The following is an 18,516-nucleotide window of genomic DNA, read 5'->3' as shown; positions in this document are numbered from 1 at the left end:
GCAGTTACGAGACGCCTGGGCCAGACAATCGCTAGCCTCCCCCCAGAATTAATGATGACGGATGATCGCTCTGGGCGGAAACTTATGCTCTGTGTCCCAGCTCTGAATCACTCTCTCCTCTTGGGGCTTTCCTGGGTTGCCCTGGGTCTCTGGCTGGCATGGCAATCAAGTTCTGAATTGTTACTCGTGTGCTTAAAAATATCAGCATTTAAAATATGTATTCATTTGTTCATGTATTCATCCCCATGATAAACATCTATTGAGCCACTCTGCCTGCCATATGCTGTGCTCGGAGCAGAGGCTACAGTGGTGCATGGAGCAGTCCCTGAACTTAGATGCTTCCAGTGAACGGAGTGGTTATCCATTCATCAGTAAATCACAGACTGGCATGAAGTTGCAAAGGGGATAGAAGTCATGGATGAGGGAGGTGTGCATTGCGAAGAGTAGCAATAACTGAGGCCATTGATATTGTCAGGGAGGTTCAGGAAAGCCTCCCCCTGAAGCTGACAAGAAGGAAGGAAAGGGGTTAAGTAGGTAGGGTGGAGTGCATGAATGGGGGTGTTTCAGGCAGAGGAAACAGTATTTGCAAAGTTCTTGCCCAGAGAGAGAAAGAACAGAGGACAAGGACGTTTGGGAAACTGAAAGGAGACAGGTGGCTGAAAGTATGAGCGAGGTGGGAGAGGTAGGAAGGTGGACAGGTGGCAGGGACTGTGTGGGATCTGTTAAGGACCGTCGTCTTTATCCTAATAGAATGGAAACCCACTGGAGCATTTTAGGAGGTGACATGATCATGTTTACAAATACGTGTACGCACAGACGTGTATACATACGATACAGATGCACATTAACTCTGTGATACTGAATGAATTGCTTTCTCTCTTTCCACATGTATTAAGTGATACTAATAATACAACTTACCTCTAGTTTTGCAGTAGCCATTATGTGAAATAATCCAAGAGTAAATGCTTCTCCTAGCATTTGGTATGCTGAATTTAAGAAACCTTCCTTTGTTCCTTCCTTCCATCCATCCTTACTTTCTTTTTTCCTTCCTTTCCTCCTCCTATCTTTCTCTTTCCCTCCCTCTCCCTCCATTCTCTCTCTCTTCTGTGTTTATCAAGCTAGTATCCCCAGTGAGAAAAAACCCAGCTGACCAAAGAATACATTTTTTTATCCACAATTTTAAATTGAATTGTAGTTGATTTACAATGTTTCAGGTGTACAGCAAGTGATTCAGTTACACATACATATATGTGTGTGTGTATATATACATTCTTATTCAGGTTGTTTTCCATTATAGGTTATTATAAGATATTGACTATATTTCCCTGTGCTATATGGTAGGACCTTGTTTATCTATTATATATATAGTAGTGTGTATCTGTTAATCCAAAATTCCAAATTTATCCCTCCCTCACCCCTTTCCCCTTTGGTAACCGTAAATTTGTTTTCTATGTCTGTGAGTCTGTTACTATTTTGTAAATAAGTTCATTTGTATCATTTTTAAAGATTCCACATATAAGTGATAGTATATGATGTTTGTCTTTCTCTGTCTGATTTACTTCACTTAGTATGATTGGTGCAGCCACTGTGGAAAACAGTATGGAGGTTCCTTAAAAAACTAAAAATAGAGTTACCTTATGATCCAGCAATCCCACTCCTGGACATATATCTGGAAAAGACAAAAACTCTAATTTGAAAAGATACATGCACCCCAATATTCATAGCAGCACTATTTACAATAGCTAAGACATGGAAGCAACCTAAATGTCCATCAAGAGATGAATGGAAAAAGAAGATGTAATACGTGTGTATTTTATATATATATATATATAAAATACACACGCAAACACACACACAATGGAATATTACTCAGCGATAAAAAAGAATGAAACAATGCCATTTGCAGCAACATGGATGGACCTAGAGATTATCATACTAAGTGAAGAATGCATTTTAATTTTTTTAACTTTTAGAACTTAAGGCTATTAAAAAAACAAACAAAACAAAACAAAAAAACTAGTGACTTTTCTTTGCTTATTGCTCTTATTAAATCAGTTGGTTATCAAACTGATCAATCAATGAGTATGAAATGGGCACTAACTTTATGCCTGGTTCTGCAGAGAGGGCCAGGGAATGGGAAAGTTTCCTTGTAATAACACCTGTGCATCTTTATGGCAGGAAGGGCTTAAGCAGTCCTTACTTAAACAAGCAGGCGGGGTTAGGAATAGAAGGCTGCACAGAACCCAGGTAACTGGCCGATTGCTCCTTCTCTGGGGAATTTGTTATTGCGTCCAGTCCTTAGTCAAGGCATCAGATCAACATGCAGAGTCTCTTTAAAGATGCACAATCATCTTGATCATGGTTTGGACTATTCTCTCTTCTTGTGGCACCATCCGTGGCTCCTCAGTTCCTTTTTTGTGAAATAATAATGAAAACACCATTTCACCATCACCTTCCTGCTGGCAAAACAGCAATCATTCAGCCTGCCAGCGACAATTTGAACCTGTTTATGCCTGTCTGTTTAGGCTCATTGAAAAGCGCTAAAAACAATCATATGACTTAATCACGATTCACTTATCCTGATGATTTTTTTTTTTTTTGGAAATAATCTTGATGTAAATTCCTGATGGGCCATGAGAGAGGAGGTGGGATCTTAATGAACTGGTGCTGAAGTGGAAATATTTTGGAGTGCCGAATAATGTATTTTGCTTGTCACCTAATTACTTATCTGCCGCCTAATAACACATCTCATAACATCTTACTTGTTGATCTATTCATCTGGCAATAAAAATTCTTCCTTGTGATTGCCATGTGCTCCCAAGTAAAGACCAGTGCATTAGGAGCTCAACATATAACGATGCTTTAATGACCTGATAATGTTTCTTTTATGGAATGGAGAAAGGGCTTTCTTGTTTTGCTGAAATTTCATTTTCTTCACCAAGTGAATATTGTTTGAAAGGGAACTGTTTTCAGTCAAAAGAGATGAACACACACACACACACACACACACACACACACACACACACACACACACACACAAAATCACCAATCCAGAAACAAAGGGTTAAGTTCCAATTAGCAGCAACATTTTTTTGTTACTTTTATTTTAACAAGGTAATATAAACACACAGTAGTATTGAATGCATCCCAGAAAGACAAAATATCTTGTATCCTTGACAATTTATTTTGGAAACTACCATGTGCAAATAGCATATGTGTGCGTGCGTGTGCGTGCACACACACCGTCTCCCCACATATGCATTTTCATAAGAATAGATTCAATTTTATTGTATGCTTACCATATTCTAGGCCCTGTGCTGCATCATAGGAATATTTATATTCCTATACAAGAAGGACATCATTTCTGCCTGGGGGTGATTTTTCTCTCCTGTCCCTGTCCCCACCCCCAACCCCACAGGTACTTGGTAATGTCTAGAGGTATTTTTGGTTATTCACAACTTGGCAGAGGGTGCTACTCCTGGCATCTATTGGGTAGAGGCCACAAATGCTGCTTAACATCCTACAGTGCACAGGACAGGCCCCCACAGCAAAGGATGATCCAGCCCAAGATGTCAACTGTGCCAAGATTAAGAAACTGTGGTCTATTAGAAGAGATAAATGAAAAAATCCAGCAATGATGATAGCTCTGATAAGTGGACTCTATGCCAGAGGAAGCTTAGAAGGCTATCAGGGCAAAGGAAGTAAGGTACCTAACCCAGCTTAGGAGTTCAGGGAAGACTTCCTGGAGGAGGTGATGGCTGTACTGAGTCTTAAGGGATGAGAAGACATTAAGTAGAAAAATGAATGGGAAAAATGTTCTGGAAAACAAAAAGAAGTCAGAGTCGTGACAGAGCCTTAAATGTGTCATATCACCTTGCTGGGCCTCAGTTGCCCACCCATCCACCCCCCACTATAAAATGATGGGTTGCAGTAGATGATTTCCGAAGTCCTTTCCAATTCCATGTTTATTACTCTATGCCTCCAGCTTGCGGCCATTTGTATAATACAGTATTCGATTTTTGTTTGCTTTTGTTTTGTTTTCATGGTAGGGGCTTCTCATATAACAACTTCCAGCATCCTGTTTATTTACCCAGCAAATGACTTTCCTCTGGGCCCAGCCTTGTGCTGAGTTCTGAGAACACAGATATTCCTCCTCCTCATGCAACTGAAAATCTGGCCCCCAGATCTGCTCATGGAAGCTCCCCTCCATCGTTGTAATGACCCTTGAGCATCTCCTGGGAGCTGAATGACTGTGAGCTCATTGTTTTGGTGCCTTTACCTCTTCTCTGAGTGATGGTCCTAGGAGAGATGGCAGTGGCCTGTATAGGACAGGGAACGTGGAAATAGAGCTGGAGTCAGGGATGGGAACCCTGAAATTTGAGGAATGTTTATGAGAAAGGATGAATAGGACTCGGTCACTTATTGGGGCTTGGGGGATGGGGCGATGAAATCCAGGAGGGGCCTGAGGTTTTTGGGGGTTTTTTGTTTGTTTGTTTTTTTCGGTACGCGGGCCTCTCAGTGCTGTGGCCTCCCCCGCCGTGGAGCACAGGCTCTGGACGCGCAGGCCCAGCAGCCATGGCTCACGGGCCCAGCCGCTCCGCGGCATGTGGGATCTTCCCGGACCGGGGCACGAACCCGTGTCCCTGCATCGGCAGGCAGACTCTCAACCACTTGCGCCACCAGGGAAGCCCAGGCCTGAGGTTTTGACTTGAGCCATGAGTGAAAGGTGTGCCCATCTCTCAGAAGAGGAGGAGGCAGAGAAGAAGCTGGTTTCATACGAAGATTGTCCTCTGGGTTCCTGGTGATGGGTCTGGGCCGGGGGGCGGGGTGCTGTGGGAACGTGAGGGGTCCAAAGGGGCCAAGCAGATTCCTTTACCGTCTCTAGATGGAGGCAGCTCTGGGACAGGGAAAGGAAGACTCCTTCTGTGGGGAAGAAGCCAGGTTATGCTCCCCCACCACTCATTTTCTGAGCATTTGGCACAGACCCAGGCCAGAACACTAGAGAAATCTATGACTGTCTTCGTCCGCAGCATATGGGGCACCAAAAGGGACTTAGATTTGAGTGAAGGAATCTGAGCTGGAGTCTCAAGTCTGTCTGTGGGATACGCTCTGGACTTCACTTTTCCCCATTAAAGAGGCGATACTCCCTATGTTCCAGAGATGCTGCAAGGTGTAAATGAGAGAATGGATGACAAGAGTTCTTTGGAGGCTGGAAGGTTCTGTGATTTGGGTGGGACATGCCCAGTGGCAGGGTTCTGGGGTGGCCGTAGACTCAGTCTCATGCCCACCACTGGCCAGGCAGAAGGTGACCCAGGAGAGAGGCAAAGCTGGTTAACAGTGATTCTCCAGCTAGTCTTAAAGGGACACAGGGTTAGTTGCAGTGTTTTCCAGCAGGGGCACTGTTAGCACCTTGGGTGGGATGCATCCCCATGTGGGACCCCACACATAGCAGGACAGTTAGCCCGGAGGCAGGCCAGTAGTCTCCTCTTTATCACTGATAATAAAAAAAAGAGATCAATATGGTTCTAAGGGTGGATGGAGGGGGGTAGGATCACTCTAGTTAGAATGTCACATGTAAGGAAACCAACCAAGAGAGCAGCTCATTGGGCTCAAAGTTATAGAGTTATAAAGTGACATAACTGGGATTTGAACTGAGGTTAATTTTCTCTCTCTCTCTCTGAAAATGTAAATATATATACATATACATAAGTAAGTATATATGTAAAAATATAAAGTAGTATATAAATATAATTATAAAATCTATACATTTATATAAATATACTTTATATATTTATATAATAAACATTTATCTATAATAATTTTATAAATTAGAAATATAAAGTATTATATAAATATAATTGTGTATTATATATGTACATATATATTTATTAATTATATGATTATATTTACACTATGTTTTTACATATATACATATGAATACTTATGTATATATTATACATAAATATATAAACATATAAGATATAAACATACACACATATATGTGTATATAATATACACTTATATTTACATATATATACTTATATTTATAACTTAGCTTAATTCTGTTTTATGTTCTTATTCTGTCTGATGTTAAAAACTTACATATGTCAATTAACATTTCCTTACTTAATGTATTTTGCCTTCACCCTGGTCCCCAAGATTGCAGCTAAATTCAGAGGGGGGTGGCATAGTGTTCAGGCATATTTAGGGGACAGGTTTGGTCTTCGGTGATTATGTGTCTACAGTGGTTTCTACTGATGGATACATCACTCAGTCTGGTTCTTGGCTGATCTGAAACATCCATTCTTACATCTGTAGAGGTGTCCATTTTCTTCTTCAGTCTCTGGTCATATGGTCCATGCTGTGATGCTGCTGTGCCTCTTGGTCCAGACCCTGAGGTCTATCCAAAGTCCCATAGTCTCCCTTCAGAGCCCTTTCTTGTGTAACCACTACCTTTCTTGTGTCTGGTAGTCTTAACCAGCCAGGACCAAGTGCTCCTGGGAGACCAGGTCCAGAGCAGCCAGACAGACCCAAGAACATGGACCCACACTGGGGAGTCTGCATTCAGCCCAAGACTTAGCCCCCTCCCACGTACATAACTAGTGGTGCCAGTTACATCTGTGAGCTGGCTTTTGACTCACCACTATTTTTTTTCACAAGTAAAATATAATTGCAAGCTTATTGTATTATAACCTCACATGGAGGAGTGGGTGGTAGGGTGGGCTGAAGCTTAAGACAGATAATGGCCTTCTAGGGCTTCAGCTCTCAGATCACCCACATCGCTTCTCTTCTTTCTGCTTTTAATCTGTTGTTGAGACAATAGCTAAGCCGTGATGTTGACTTGGAGTTATTCAGCCATGTGGTTACCCTAAGGCTGGGGAGGACATACGACTCCAATTATAGATTGCTTGCCAGCCTTTAATCTTGGAGGACCCAGGGCTGGGGAGCCTCCTCATTTGCTGACTGGGGAAAGCCTGATTCTCTCTGCATTTCCTTTTCCCTGCTCAGCTTATCAGCTGGGAATATCTCTGATCCAGGGCCAAGCTCTCAGATGTGCTTGGGCATCTGAGAACTGGAGAGATCTGTATTTTGTTTCTACCTGTTTCTTTGAGCATCGTACAGAGCCCCACCTTAGAGAATACACACTAACAGGTGACTCAGTTGCTCTCTTATCTAACTTTTGTCCCTGTAACCCAGAATTCCTCATATCTTCTGGGCCAGAAATAAAATAAAATACTAGCTTAGCAAATGTTTGTCCATATCAATGCTGTGTTTTGAAGCTCAGAAATCTGGAATTGGACTCTTTTGTTGTCTGATTCCTTCCTTCAAACTCTCCATCAAGATTCTGGATGCCCTGTGGCCATCTGCCCAATGAAGAAGGGTCACTGTATAAGAAGAAGTGTGGGGTGAGGGGAAACATAGCAGTCAAGTCTTCATAATATCCCACAACATGTGAATTAGGAACAACTAGTACCCAATACTTTTTCTTTACAAAAACTGGCATAATTTGTGTGTGTGTGTGTGTATATATATATATATATTCATATGATTTTCTTTTTGCCTAAAATCTGTCTTGCCCACTAGATTATGAGCTCCCAGAAATAGGAACTAGGTCTATTTTTTCATCGATGCATTCCCAATGCTTGGGATGATGCCTTGTACATAGAGGTACTTCAGAAATATCTATTGAATGAATGAATGAATGTGATCACGTCTATTCTGAGGTTCTATAGAGAGGAACAGGTACTTGAACTTGAAGAACAGATGCAAGCATATGAAGAGAACTGGGATGTTTTATTCTCATGTTGCTCAGAGCATCTCCTCCACCCATGGGTTAGGTGTAAGTTGAGTCAGGTGTGTCTGTGTGGAGAGAGAAGCATTCTGGAATTCTGGAGAGTTGACTCTCATCCTGGCACTCATCATGCACATTAACTGAGTGACCATGGCCAAGCCCACCCCCTCTTTAGGTCTTTTTTTTTTTTTTTTGCGGTACGCGGGCCTCTCACTGTTGTGGCCTCTCCTGTTGCGGAGCACAGGCTCCGGACGCGCAGGCTCAGTGGCCATGGCTCACGGGCCCAGCTGCTCCGCGGCATGTGGGGTCTTCCCCGACCAGAGCACAAACCCGTGTCCCCTGCATCGGCAGGCGGACTCTCAACCACTGCGCCACCAGGGAAGCCCTGTTTGTTTTTTATCTATAAAACTTTTGAAGGGACTGGGGGAGTCTTCAAGGTACGCAATTCTATCATCTCCTGAGGATGCTCCTGCCTCCCATCTTGGGCCTCCTGCTTTATAAGTTGCTTCCTCCACTCACTCCCCAGGCTTCTGACACAGCAGATGGAGCTGGTGCTCGCCCACGACTGACAGATGAGCCTCATTTACAGCCCTCATTTAACCACTTGGCTATTTGACAGAGTCATCTAGCTCTAAGATGCCAGGAGAGTCCTCCCCATCTCCAGCAACGCAGACAACTCCCCACCCCCATGCTCTGTCTGGGCTAGAGACCTGGGGAACATGGAACAGGGAGCCCAGCTTCCAGCCATGGGTCTACAAGGCCTTAGAGAGAAGCCACGTTTGGGCTTAGCAATAGTGCCCAGAAGCAGAAGATGCTAATGTGGTGTCCAGACAATATGCTAGCTTGATCTATTTCCAGGTCCAATTTCTCAGCCAACTGGGTATTTTTGCTGCCCTATTCAGTAATATCAGTCATTCTAAAAAGGCCTGATATTGATTATAAGGGGGTCTGAGAATTGAAACAAACCTAATTCCTATCTCATTTGTTGACATTGGAGGCTTTTGAGTGGCCAGATATTTCCATGACAATAACAGCAACTCCCTAATATCTATTGAGTGCCACCAATGTGTTAGGCATAAACATCTTTACAACCCTTATCTTGTTTTGCCCTTCCAGCACCACCGTAAGACAGGTACAATGATTATCACTATTTTATAGCAAGGAAACAGAATCAGAGATGTTAAGAAATTTACTCCATATTGTATTTTTTTTTAAAACCTTACTTTCTGTTTAATTCGTTTTGCCAAACAAACACAGTGAAAAACTTTAGTCTGACTAATTGAACGGAATATAGAATTTGTAACCAGTAGCAAACATAACAGGATAGACAGATCTCCATCAACAGGTCACCTAGATCCCCTTGTCGATGGCCTCCTGGGAGGGTGGTCCTAGTAGGCAGAGGAACAGATCTGCCAGTCCCCATCAGAATCACAGGCTGCACAAAAAGTAGAACTGATGTCACTCGGATCTCTTATCACTACACACAGAAGAGTTGTCTCTGACTGCTGGCCAAACTCAAGGTGTTGTCTTCGCAAAGCCATAGTCCTTGGGCATCTCACCTGCATCCCTAGGGGATAAGTTTCAAGTTCAGTGGTTCTGAAGTCTCTGCTTAACCAGAACGTGCAACATAAACTTAGTGTCCTAAAAGGGGGGGGGGGGCGGGGTACAAGGGTGGTTCAACAACAGAAGAAACAAGAATGTAGTGGTGTTTAAATTTATAGTTGTTAAAAATGTCATCTCAAGTCAAGTCACTGGTCTGTTTGCATTTGATACATTTTTATACTAACTAGCACTGTAAAATTATCTCATGATTAGAAAATACCTGTGGATATTTGCATAGAAGTGTGAAATAAATCTTTTTATGAAAGTGTTCATTGCTTAGTAACACAGCATTGTATATGTGAAATTATAAATCATGTGAATTGCCTTTCTTTTTATTTCATCAAGCTGAACTGTAAAGTTTTTGGTCTTTTTATTTATATGGGACACTAAGAATAATCTCAGATCAGCCAAAGATATTAGTGTCTCCCCAACTGCAATGTAAATGTGATTGATGGTTCCCCCCCCCCTTTTTGGGTCTACTGTTCAGTAGAGAATATTTTCAAAAGAAAATGATCTTAAAGGTGGTTTGTGTATAGACATCTAAATTTCCAGTCCTCATAGTGCTTTTTAAAATGGTTTCATTGGCTGTAGGGCTTAAAAATCACTATTAAATGCAAATAAAGTTACCCAAATCTGTGAGGACTGTATTTGCTGTAACTTTACCTGTAATTTTTTTCTGGTAATTTAAGAGATGGATATTTGGGATTGTATTTTTATTTTACTAATATCTGTGGCTATTTTAATTATTATTTGCATTGTTTTTTTTCGTTTCCTTTCTTAGCCAAATTCTATGAGCTGATCATTGTTCTTCCCCACCTCCTACCATGTCAGTCACTTTAGTTAATAAGTTGAATACTCAGTAGGATGTGACACTCCTGCTCAGCAATGGCCCACAACCTGTAATTTGAAATTTAGTAGAAAATGCCCTTTAATACACTACATTTTCAGTTGCATTGAACTGAAATCATTAAACTTATATTTGAATTAAAAAAAGAAGAAAGGCGGAACCAAGATTCACGCCCAAGCACCTTCCTCCTCCTTTCCTTCTCAAGTAATTGAAGGAAAATCCTGTTAAATAAGTACGGCTCCTGGTGTTGGCTCCAGTGAGGATCATCCTCTGGGAAGGAGGATGGGGCTGGGGAAAGAGACCGTTCCCTCCTAGTTATTCTATGAATTAATAATTTTTAGGTTCAGTGTGGATATCTGAGAATCCATGGTCCAGTTGGAAAATTGAAGGATGAGACAAGGCCATTGGATGGGAACAGAATCCTCTTAATGTAAAGAGGAAGGGTCATAGCCAAAACCTCCCTCTCTTACTTCTCCCTGGCGGAAGAATATGGGCCTTAAAGTGTTGTGTTGGGAGCAGGATGGAATTGATGGAACAAGACGTGAAATGTTTGTTTAGGTCTCTTTCTTTGGGTTGATGTTGGCCTAGGACATTGATGGCTTTGTAATGCGAGAGAGAAATCAGGCAATTATGAAAATATCCCCAGTCTATAAGGCAAATGACCTCTGGTTAACTTAGTTTCTTAACTTAGATTGCCCAGGAATCTATGACATACAGTTCTAAGAGGCCATTGGGTCTAGACATTTACAATGTACCAAGAAGGTATGAGAGTTTCAGTTGTCCCATGTCCTCACCAGGACCTGGAACTGTCAGATTTTTAAATTTTGGGGTTTTTTTGCCACTCATAGATACGTAATGATAGCTCATGGTGATATCATTTTGCATTTTTAAAGTTTATTTTTTATATCTGACAATCGTTTTTAGGAATTCGGAGGGATTACTATAAGTTATGTCCCATCTTGAAACAGACATAGCCTCTGACTTTTGTGCCTACTTGTTTTTTTTTAATTTCTATGGGAGTATAGTTTATTTACGATGTTGTGTTAGTTTCTGCTGTACAGCAAAGTGAATCAGTTATACATATATATATACATCAACTCTTTTTTTAGCTTCTTTCCCCATACAGATTATTACAGAGTATTGAGTAGAGTTCCCTGTTTGATACAACAGGTCCTTATTAGTTATCTATTTTATATACAGTGGTGTGTATATGTCAATCCCAATCTCCCAATTTATCCATCCCCCCCTTACCCTGTGATAACCATAAGTTTGTTTTCTACATCTGTAACTCTATTTCTGCTTTGTAGATAAGTTCATTTGTACCCTTTTTTGGATTCCACGTATAAGTGATATCATATGATATTTGTCTTTCTCTGACTTACTTCACTTAGTATGACAAGCCTACTTTTTTTTAAATTGAAGTATAGTTGATTTACAGTGTTTCAGGTGTACAGCAAAGTGATTCAGTTATATATATAAAACGGAATCAGTTATATATATATATATTCTTTTCAGATTCTTTTTCCATTATAGGTTATTGCAAGATATCGAATATAGTTCCCTGTGCTACACAGTCGGTCCTTATAGGTCCTTGTTGTTATCTATTTTATATATAGTGGTTTGTATCTGTTAATCCCAAATTCCCAGTTAATCCCCCCTTTCCCCTTTGGTAGCCATAAGTTTGTTTTCTATGTCTGTGAATCTATTTCACAGACATAGTCTATGTCTGTGAGTTTTGTAAATAAATTCATTTGTATCATTTTTAAAGATCCCACATATAAGTGATACCATATGATGTTTGTCTTTCTCTTTCTGACTTATTCCACTTAGTATTGTAATCACATGTGTTATAGGGAAGTTGTTTGCCTGTCCGTTCACCCCATTGAACTGAGCTTCTCAAAGGCTGGAGTGAGTCTTATCCAGTTCTCTTTCTGCAGTACCCAGAAAGATGCCTGGCCTAGGAATGGCACATGGTGATTATTTCATAAGTGAAATTTGCTCAACCTGTAATTAGAAAGGATTTGGTTTATTCAACAATTACCACCTGGACTTCCCTGGTGGTGCAGTAGTTGAGAATCCGCCTGTCAATGCAGGGGACACGGGTTCGAACCCTGGTCTGGGAAGATTCCACATGCCGCGGAGCAACTAAGCCCGTGTACCACAACTACTGAGCCTGTGCTCTAGAGCCCGTGCCCCACAACAAGAGAAGCCACTGCAATGAGAAGCCCGCACACCGCAACGAAGAGTAGCCCCCCGCTCGCTGCAGCTAGAGAAAGCCCACGTGCAGCAGTGAAGAAATAAATTTCTTTTATTAAATTAAATTTCTTTTATTTATTTATTTCTGGCTGCGTTATTATCCCAATGCAGCCAGAAATAAATAAATAAAATAAATAAAGTAAAAAAAAAAATCACCACCTTGAGCATTCTCAGAGAAGAAAATGGCTAGGTTGTTTTTCTAGGGGCTTACATTTTTAAAAAATAGAAATGTTATGGGGGAAAGGATCTAACATTACAGGCTCTCATGTGTGCCAAGCACTAAGGTGAGCGTGTTCAGGATGTATCTTGTTTTATCGCATTCTGAACTCTGTCATAGAGAATCACTTAGTATACAGAAAGAAGCACTGGCTTTGGATAGAGCTGGACTTTGTCTCTTTCCTTGTGACCTTGACCAAAGCCTCCCTTTGCATCGGTTTTCTCATCTGCAAAATAAGCAGATGATAATGCCTAACTTATGCCATGGGTTTGGGTATTTTGAAGGATGTGTGGGTAAAGTACTTGGCATGTGTGGTTTTTTCCCAAATTGTGGGAAGGAATGCATAACATAAAATTTACCACCTTAACCATTTCTAAGTGTATAGTTCAGTAGTGTAATTTATACTCACATTGTTGGGCAACCATCACCACCATCTATCTCTGTAAATTTTTCATCTTACAGAATTGAAACTCTGATACCCATCAAACACTGAGTCCTGATTCCCTCCTCTCCCCAGCTCCTGGCAGCCACCATTCAACTTTCTGTCTTTATGAACTTGACTACTCTAGGTGCTTCCTATAGTATGTGTCTTTTTGTAACTGGCTTCACTTAGCATAATGTCCTCAAGGTTCATCCATGTTGTAGCATGGATTGGAATTTCCTTCCCTTTTTAAAAAATATTTATTTATTTATTGATTTATTTATTTAGGCTGTGTTGTGGCACACAAGATCTTTTAGTTGCGGCATGCGGACTTCTTTTTCTAAACCTTTTTAACTTTTTATTTATTTTTAAAAATTAATTTTATTTATTTTTTGGCTGCGTTGGGTCTTTATTGCCGGCATGCGGACTTTCTCTAGTTGCGGTGAGCGGGGTCTACTCTTCGTTGTGGTGCACGGGCTTCTCATTGCACTGGCTTCTCTTGTTGCGGAGCACGGGCTTTAGACACTTGGGCTTCAGTAGTTGTGGCACACGGGCTTAGTTGCTCTGTGGCATGTGGGATCTTCCCGGACCAGGGCCCGAACCCATGTCCCCTGCATTAGCAGGCATATTCTTAACCACTGCGCCACCAGGGAAGTCCCATGTGGACTTCTTAGTTGCAGCATATGAACTCTTTAGTTGAGGCATGCATGTGAGATCTGGTTGCCCGACCAGGGATCGAACCTGGACCCCCTGCATCGGGAGCACGGAGTCTTTCCCACTGGAACACCAGGGAAGTCCCAGAATTTCCTTCCTTTTTAAAGCTGAATAATATTCCAGTGTACGAATATACCACATTTTCAAATCCATTCGTCCTTTGTTGAACACGTGTGTTCTTCCATATCCTGGGTATTGTGAAGAGTGCTGCTAGGTACATGGGTATGCAAATACCGCTTCGAGATCCTGGTTTTAATTCTTTTGTTGGCATGTGTGTTGCATTCAGTAATTTAATACTTAGTTTCCCATTTCCCCCATTTCGTACGCAGTGAAACAGAGGTGCCAGAGGTCAATTAATTTGATTAAGGCCTCACAGCTGATACATTGCTAGAGCAGCATTTGAATCCAAGTCTTCTGTCTCTAAATGATCTGTTCTCTCTCCATAATCTCATTTTGCTCTAAAATATTTTTCAAGAGGAGGGATTGGCATTTTGAGTGAGAGGAGGTGATTTTAGGGGACTTCAGAAGATCTGGAAAAGAGGGAGAAAGATGGTAGCATCCATTACTGTGAATTTCATAACCAGTCAGTTATATTCTTTGTGACAGGCCCTAAGTGGGGGAGATTTGCACCTCAATCAAGTGCGCTCTTGAGTAGACAAAATGCGTGGGTGACAGGGAAGTCAAAGAGTATCATGCCACATACATTGGCTTTCTGAATCTTCCACCACAGCATGAGCTAAAGGTCTTTTTTGGTGCACGCTGGGAAATTCCTCTAACAGCCCCTGAAGTGGGACTGGCTACTGGATCCTTTAACCCCTGTGTGGAATTGACTTTACTAGAGACTTGGTGTAGAACATCCTTCATCTTCCATCCATGGGGCATACGTCCATCGTTATCACCTGAAGGATGCACACCTGAGCAGTGTAGCATCCATAGTGTTTGGTTAAACTGAGCCCAGTTTTCTCATCTGTTATATTGCTTTACTTTGTTGTTGCTGTCATTTGCTGTCCAGGCATCAAATGGTCCATAAACAAAACACCTATCCACTGCATATGCACTCCAAAAAGCAAAAACAAATTTCAGAGCAACTAAAATGGCTGTTGCCAAGCCAGTACATTCAATGCATTTTTCTTAGACAAATAGTTGACTTTTAGGTAAAACACCTTGCATGCTGCTTGTCACATAGCAGGTCCCTGAAAATCGTTCTTTTTATCCCTCATCCTTTCCTGTATTAGAATTCAGTTCCGTGCAAAGAGCTAGGATAGGCATTGGAAATGGAGGGGTGGAGGAGGTGACTGTATTCACTGACCTCAGAAGTGTGGGAAAACAGGCATTGAAAATAAATCAGTGTATTCATATGGATAAAGAAAGGAAGGAAAGGGGTTGTCACTAATCAAATTGTGTCCTCCCTCCCCTAAACTGATACGTTGAAGTCCTAGCCCTCAGTACCTCAGAATGTGACCCTTTTTAGGAAGAGGATCATTACAGATGTAATGAGTTCAGATGAGATCACAATAGAGCAGGGTGGACCTTTAATCCAATATGACTGGCGTCCTATAAAAACGGGAAATTTGGACACAGACATGCACACAGGGAAAAAACCACGTGAAAAAGTGCTTGCATCTGGGAGCCAAGGAACACCAATGATTGCCAGCACAACCCCTGGAAGCTAGGCAAGAGGCGAGAAACATTCTCCCTCACCATACTCAGAAGGAACCAACTCTGCTGACGCCTTGATCTCGGACCTCTAGCCCTCAGAACTGGGAGATGATACATTTCTTTTTTAAAAATTTTATTGAAGTATAGTTGATTTACAATGTTGTGTTAATTTCTGCTATACAGCAAAGTTATTCAGTGCTATACAGTAGGACCTTGTTGTTTATCCATCCTACGTATAATAGTTTGCATCTGCTAATCCCAAACTCCCAGTCTTTCCCTCCTCGACCCCCCTCCCCTTGGCAACCACAAGTCTGTTCTCTATGTCTGTGAGTCTGTTTCTGTTTCGTAGATATGTTAATTTGTGTAGTATTTGAGATTCTATGTATAAGCGATATCATGTTGTATTTGTTTTCCTGACTTACTATGCTTAGTATGATAATCTCTGGGTCCCTCCATGTTGCTGCAAATGGCATGATTCCATTCTTTTTTATGGCTGAGTAATATTGCATTGTATGGGAGATGATACATTTCTGTTGTTCAAGCCCTCGGGGTTTGTGGTGCTTTGTTATGGCAGCCCTAGCGAGTGAATACAGAGAGCTCCAGTGGTAACTAGGATAGGATGGGGTTGGGGAGGTCCCCTGGAGGACATATGTTTAAGCAGAGATGGGGAAGATGATTCAGAGATAGCTTGGGAAATATGTAGGAAAAAAAGGAGAGCATTTTTCAGAAGAAATACTATTTTGATATGCGGCTAGTGGTTACTTTACAATTTATCCTAATAAGCGTGGGTATCGCGTTTCAAATCCCACAACACGTTAGGACTGGAAACAATAAAGTCCAAGACGGCTGGCTGCTACTCACCGTGCAGCTGATAAAACAGATTGACCATGATGGGGGAGAAAAGAAAACTTAAATCAGTGGAATTAGGAGGAGGAGGACACAGAGGGAGGAGAAGAAGGAGCAGAAATGAAACAACCTTTCCATTTGGGGGCTCTTTTTTTTAACAACAGAAATTAATTTTATCATAGTTCTGGAGGCTGGAAGTCCAAGATCGAGGTGTCAGCATGTTTGGATTTCTTCTGAGGCCTCTCTCCTTGGCTTGCAGATGGCTGCCTTCTTGCCATGTCCTCACATGGTCTTTCCTCTGCCTGTGCATCTCTGTGTCCAAATGTTCTTTTCTTATAAGGACACCAGTCAGAATGGAGTAGGGCCCACCCATATGACCTCATTTAATCTTTTTAAAAAATTGTTTTTAAATTTATTTTTTAACCTTTTAAAAAAATTGAAGTATAGTTGATTTATAATGTGTTAGTTTCAGGTGCACAGCAAAATGATTCAGTTATACATATATATATATTCTTTTTCAGATGCTTTTCAATTATTGGTTATTGTAAGATATTGAATATAGTTCCCTGGGCTATACAGTAGGTCCTTGCTTATCTATTTTATATATAGTAGTGTGTGTATGTTAATCCCAAACTCCTATGTGTGTGTGTTGTGTGTGTGTGTGTTTATATATAAATACGCACCCCCACACATATATATGAATGGATAAAGAAGATGTGGGGTATATATATATATATATATATATATATATACCTTCTTTATCCATTTATCTGTCCATTTATCTGTCAGTTTCATGAAGTAGTGTAATGATGGGTGTTTGTCCTGAGTGAAGGGACAAACCTCCATCATTACACTAGCTCATCAGGTTGACTTCTGGGGAGATGGCTGCTTGGAGCATAAAACAACCACCTCTGATATTCTAACGATGCTGCTGAGCCCTCAGTGGTGAGTTCAGCCACCTTAGAGATGTCCTGTTTCAGAAGTGATGCCAGTAAACTGTAGTTTCTTGAGCAGACACAATGCTACTTCAGATTAAAAAGTCCTCTTCTTGTTACTGTCTTGGAGAGTATTTTTCAAAAAGTACCTTCTAAACCGGGTTAGCTACCCCCTCCCTTGGGCCTTCACAGAACTCGGTGTTTTGCTGTATCATAGTACTAACCATGCTGATTTTAACTCTCCTCCTTCTCACCTGTGTTGTTCTTGATCTGCCTCCTATCCTAGGCTTGCATCTCCTTGGAGCACAACCTCAGATTTGAAGTGAATCTCTGTCCCTCAGAGTCTGCACACAAGATGACCAGAAGTGAACATTAAATAAATATTTGTTTAACAACTCCAGTTTCAAAATGTTCACATCCTAGATACTCAAAGTTAAAAAAAAATTTTTTGCATGCTTAAAAATATAAACCCTTGGGTAACACACATGCCCAATTGGCCAAAGGTTTTCCAATGGTATATGTTCATTTTTTCTCTATCACAAATTCCCTCTGAACCCTCTGCCACCAAGATTCAATAATATGAATTTAATTCTCTGTTTACATCAACCTTTTCTGGTTAGAGGCTAGCCTGCTATGTTCTCTTTTGACAAGTTCAGGGTAATTTTGAGTTTGATCTGATTCTTTTTTTTTTTTTTTTTTTTTGCTTGCTTGTGACCAGAGAAAAATCTACGTGATGTTTCAAACTATAATTTTCAGGTTTTCTCTTTAAAAGGATGCTGGATGTAAAGGTTTGGATAGGATAGAAAGGAAAACAGAGCTAAAACCCAGAGCTCTGTTACAACTTCTGAATGTCTATTCTCTTTTGTTGTTAAGAGAATTACCAGTGCAGTTGGTTCCCACAGGAATATCTCCTGTTATTCTCTCTCATTTGTCCAGTTCTGAGATAATTGAATAATCTGGAATGTGTCCAAGAATTCTGAGCCCAGAGAGCGCCTTAGGGAAACCTAACACTCTCTTCTCATGGCCACTCATCACGTTGTCTTGGTTTCCCTGACTATTGGAAGCCATAAAGCTTTAGCTACGCTGTGTTGGATGCTTACTGTGTTTCACGTGTATGCTGAGCATGGTATATGTGCAGTCTCTAAACCTCACAGCGAACCCTGAGAGGGTTTATGTTCTGGTCCTCAATTTAGAACTGAGAAAACTGAGACTCACAGAGTCAGTTGT

The 18,516-nt window shown here is 41.2% G+C and overlaps 1 protein-coding gene across 2 annotated transcripts in view; it reads left to right on the top strand.

The window, feature by feature from the left end:
• Positions 1 to 18,516, top strand: part of SHISA9 (shisa family member 9) — a gene marked incomplete at both ends in the record, with an annotated part of 289,723 nt that overhangs the window by 236,486 nt on the left and 34,721 nt on the right. The window lies entirely within an intron of this gene.

This window comes from Leucopleurus acutus (genome assembly GCF_964270905.1).
Source record: "Leucopleurus acutus genome assembly, chromosome: 16".
Lineage (NCBI taxonomy): Eukaryota > Metazoa > Chordata > Mammalia > Artiodactyla > Delphinidae > Leucopleurus > Leucopleurus acutus.
This window is presented reverse-complemented; position numbering and strand designations above follow the sequence as displayed.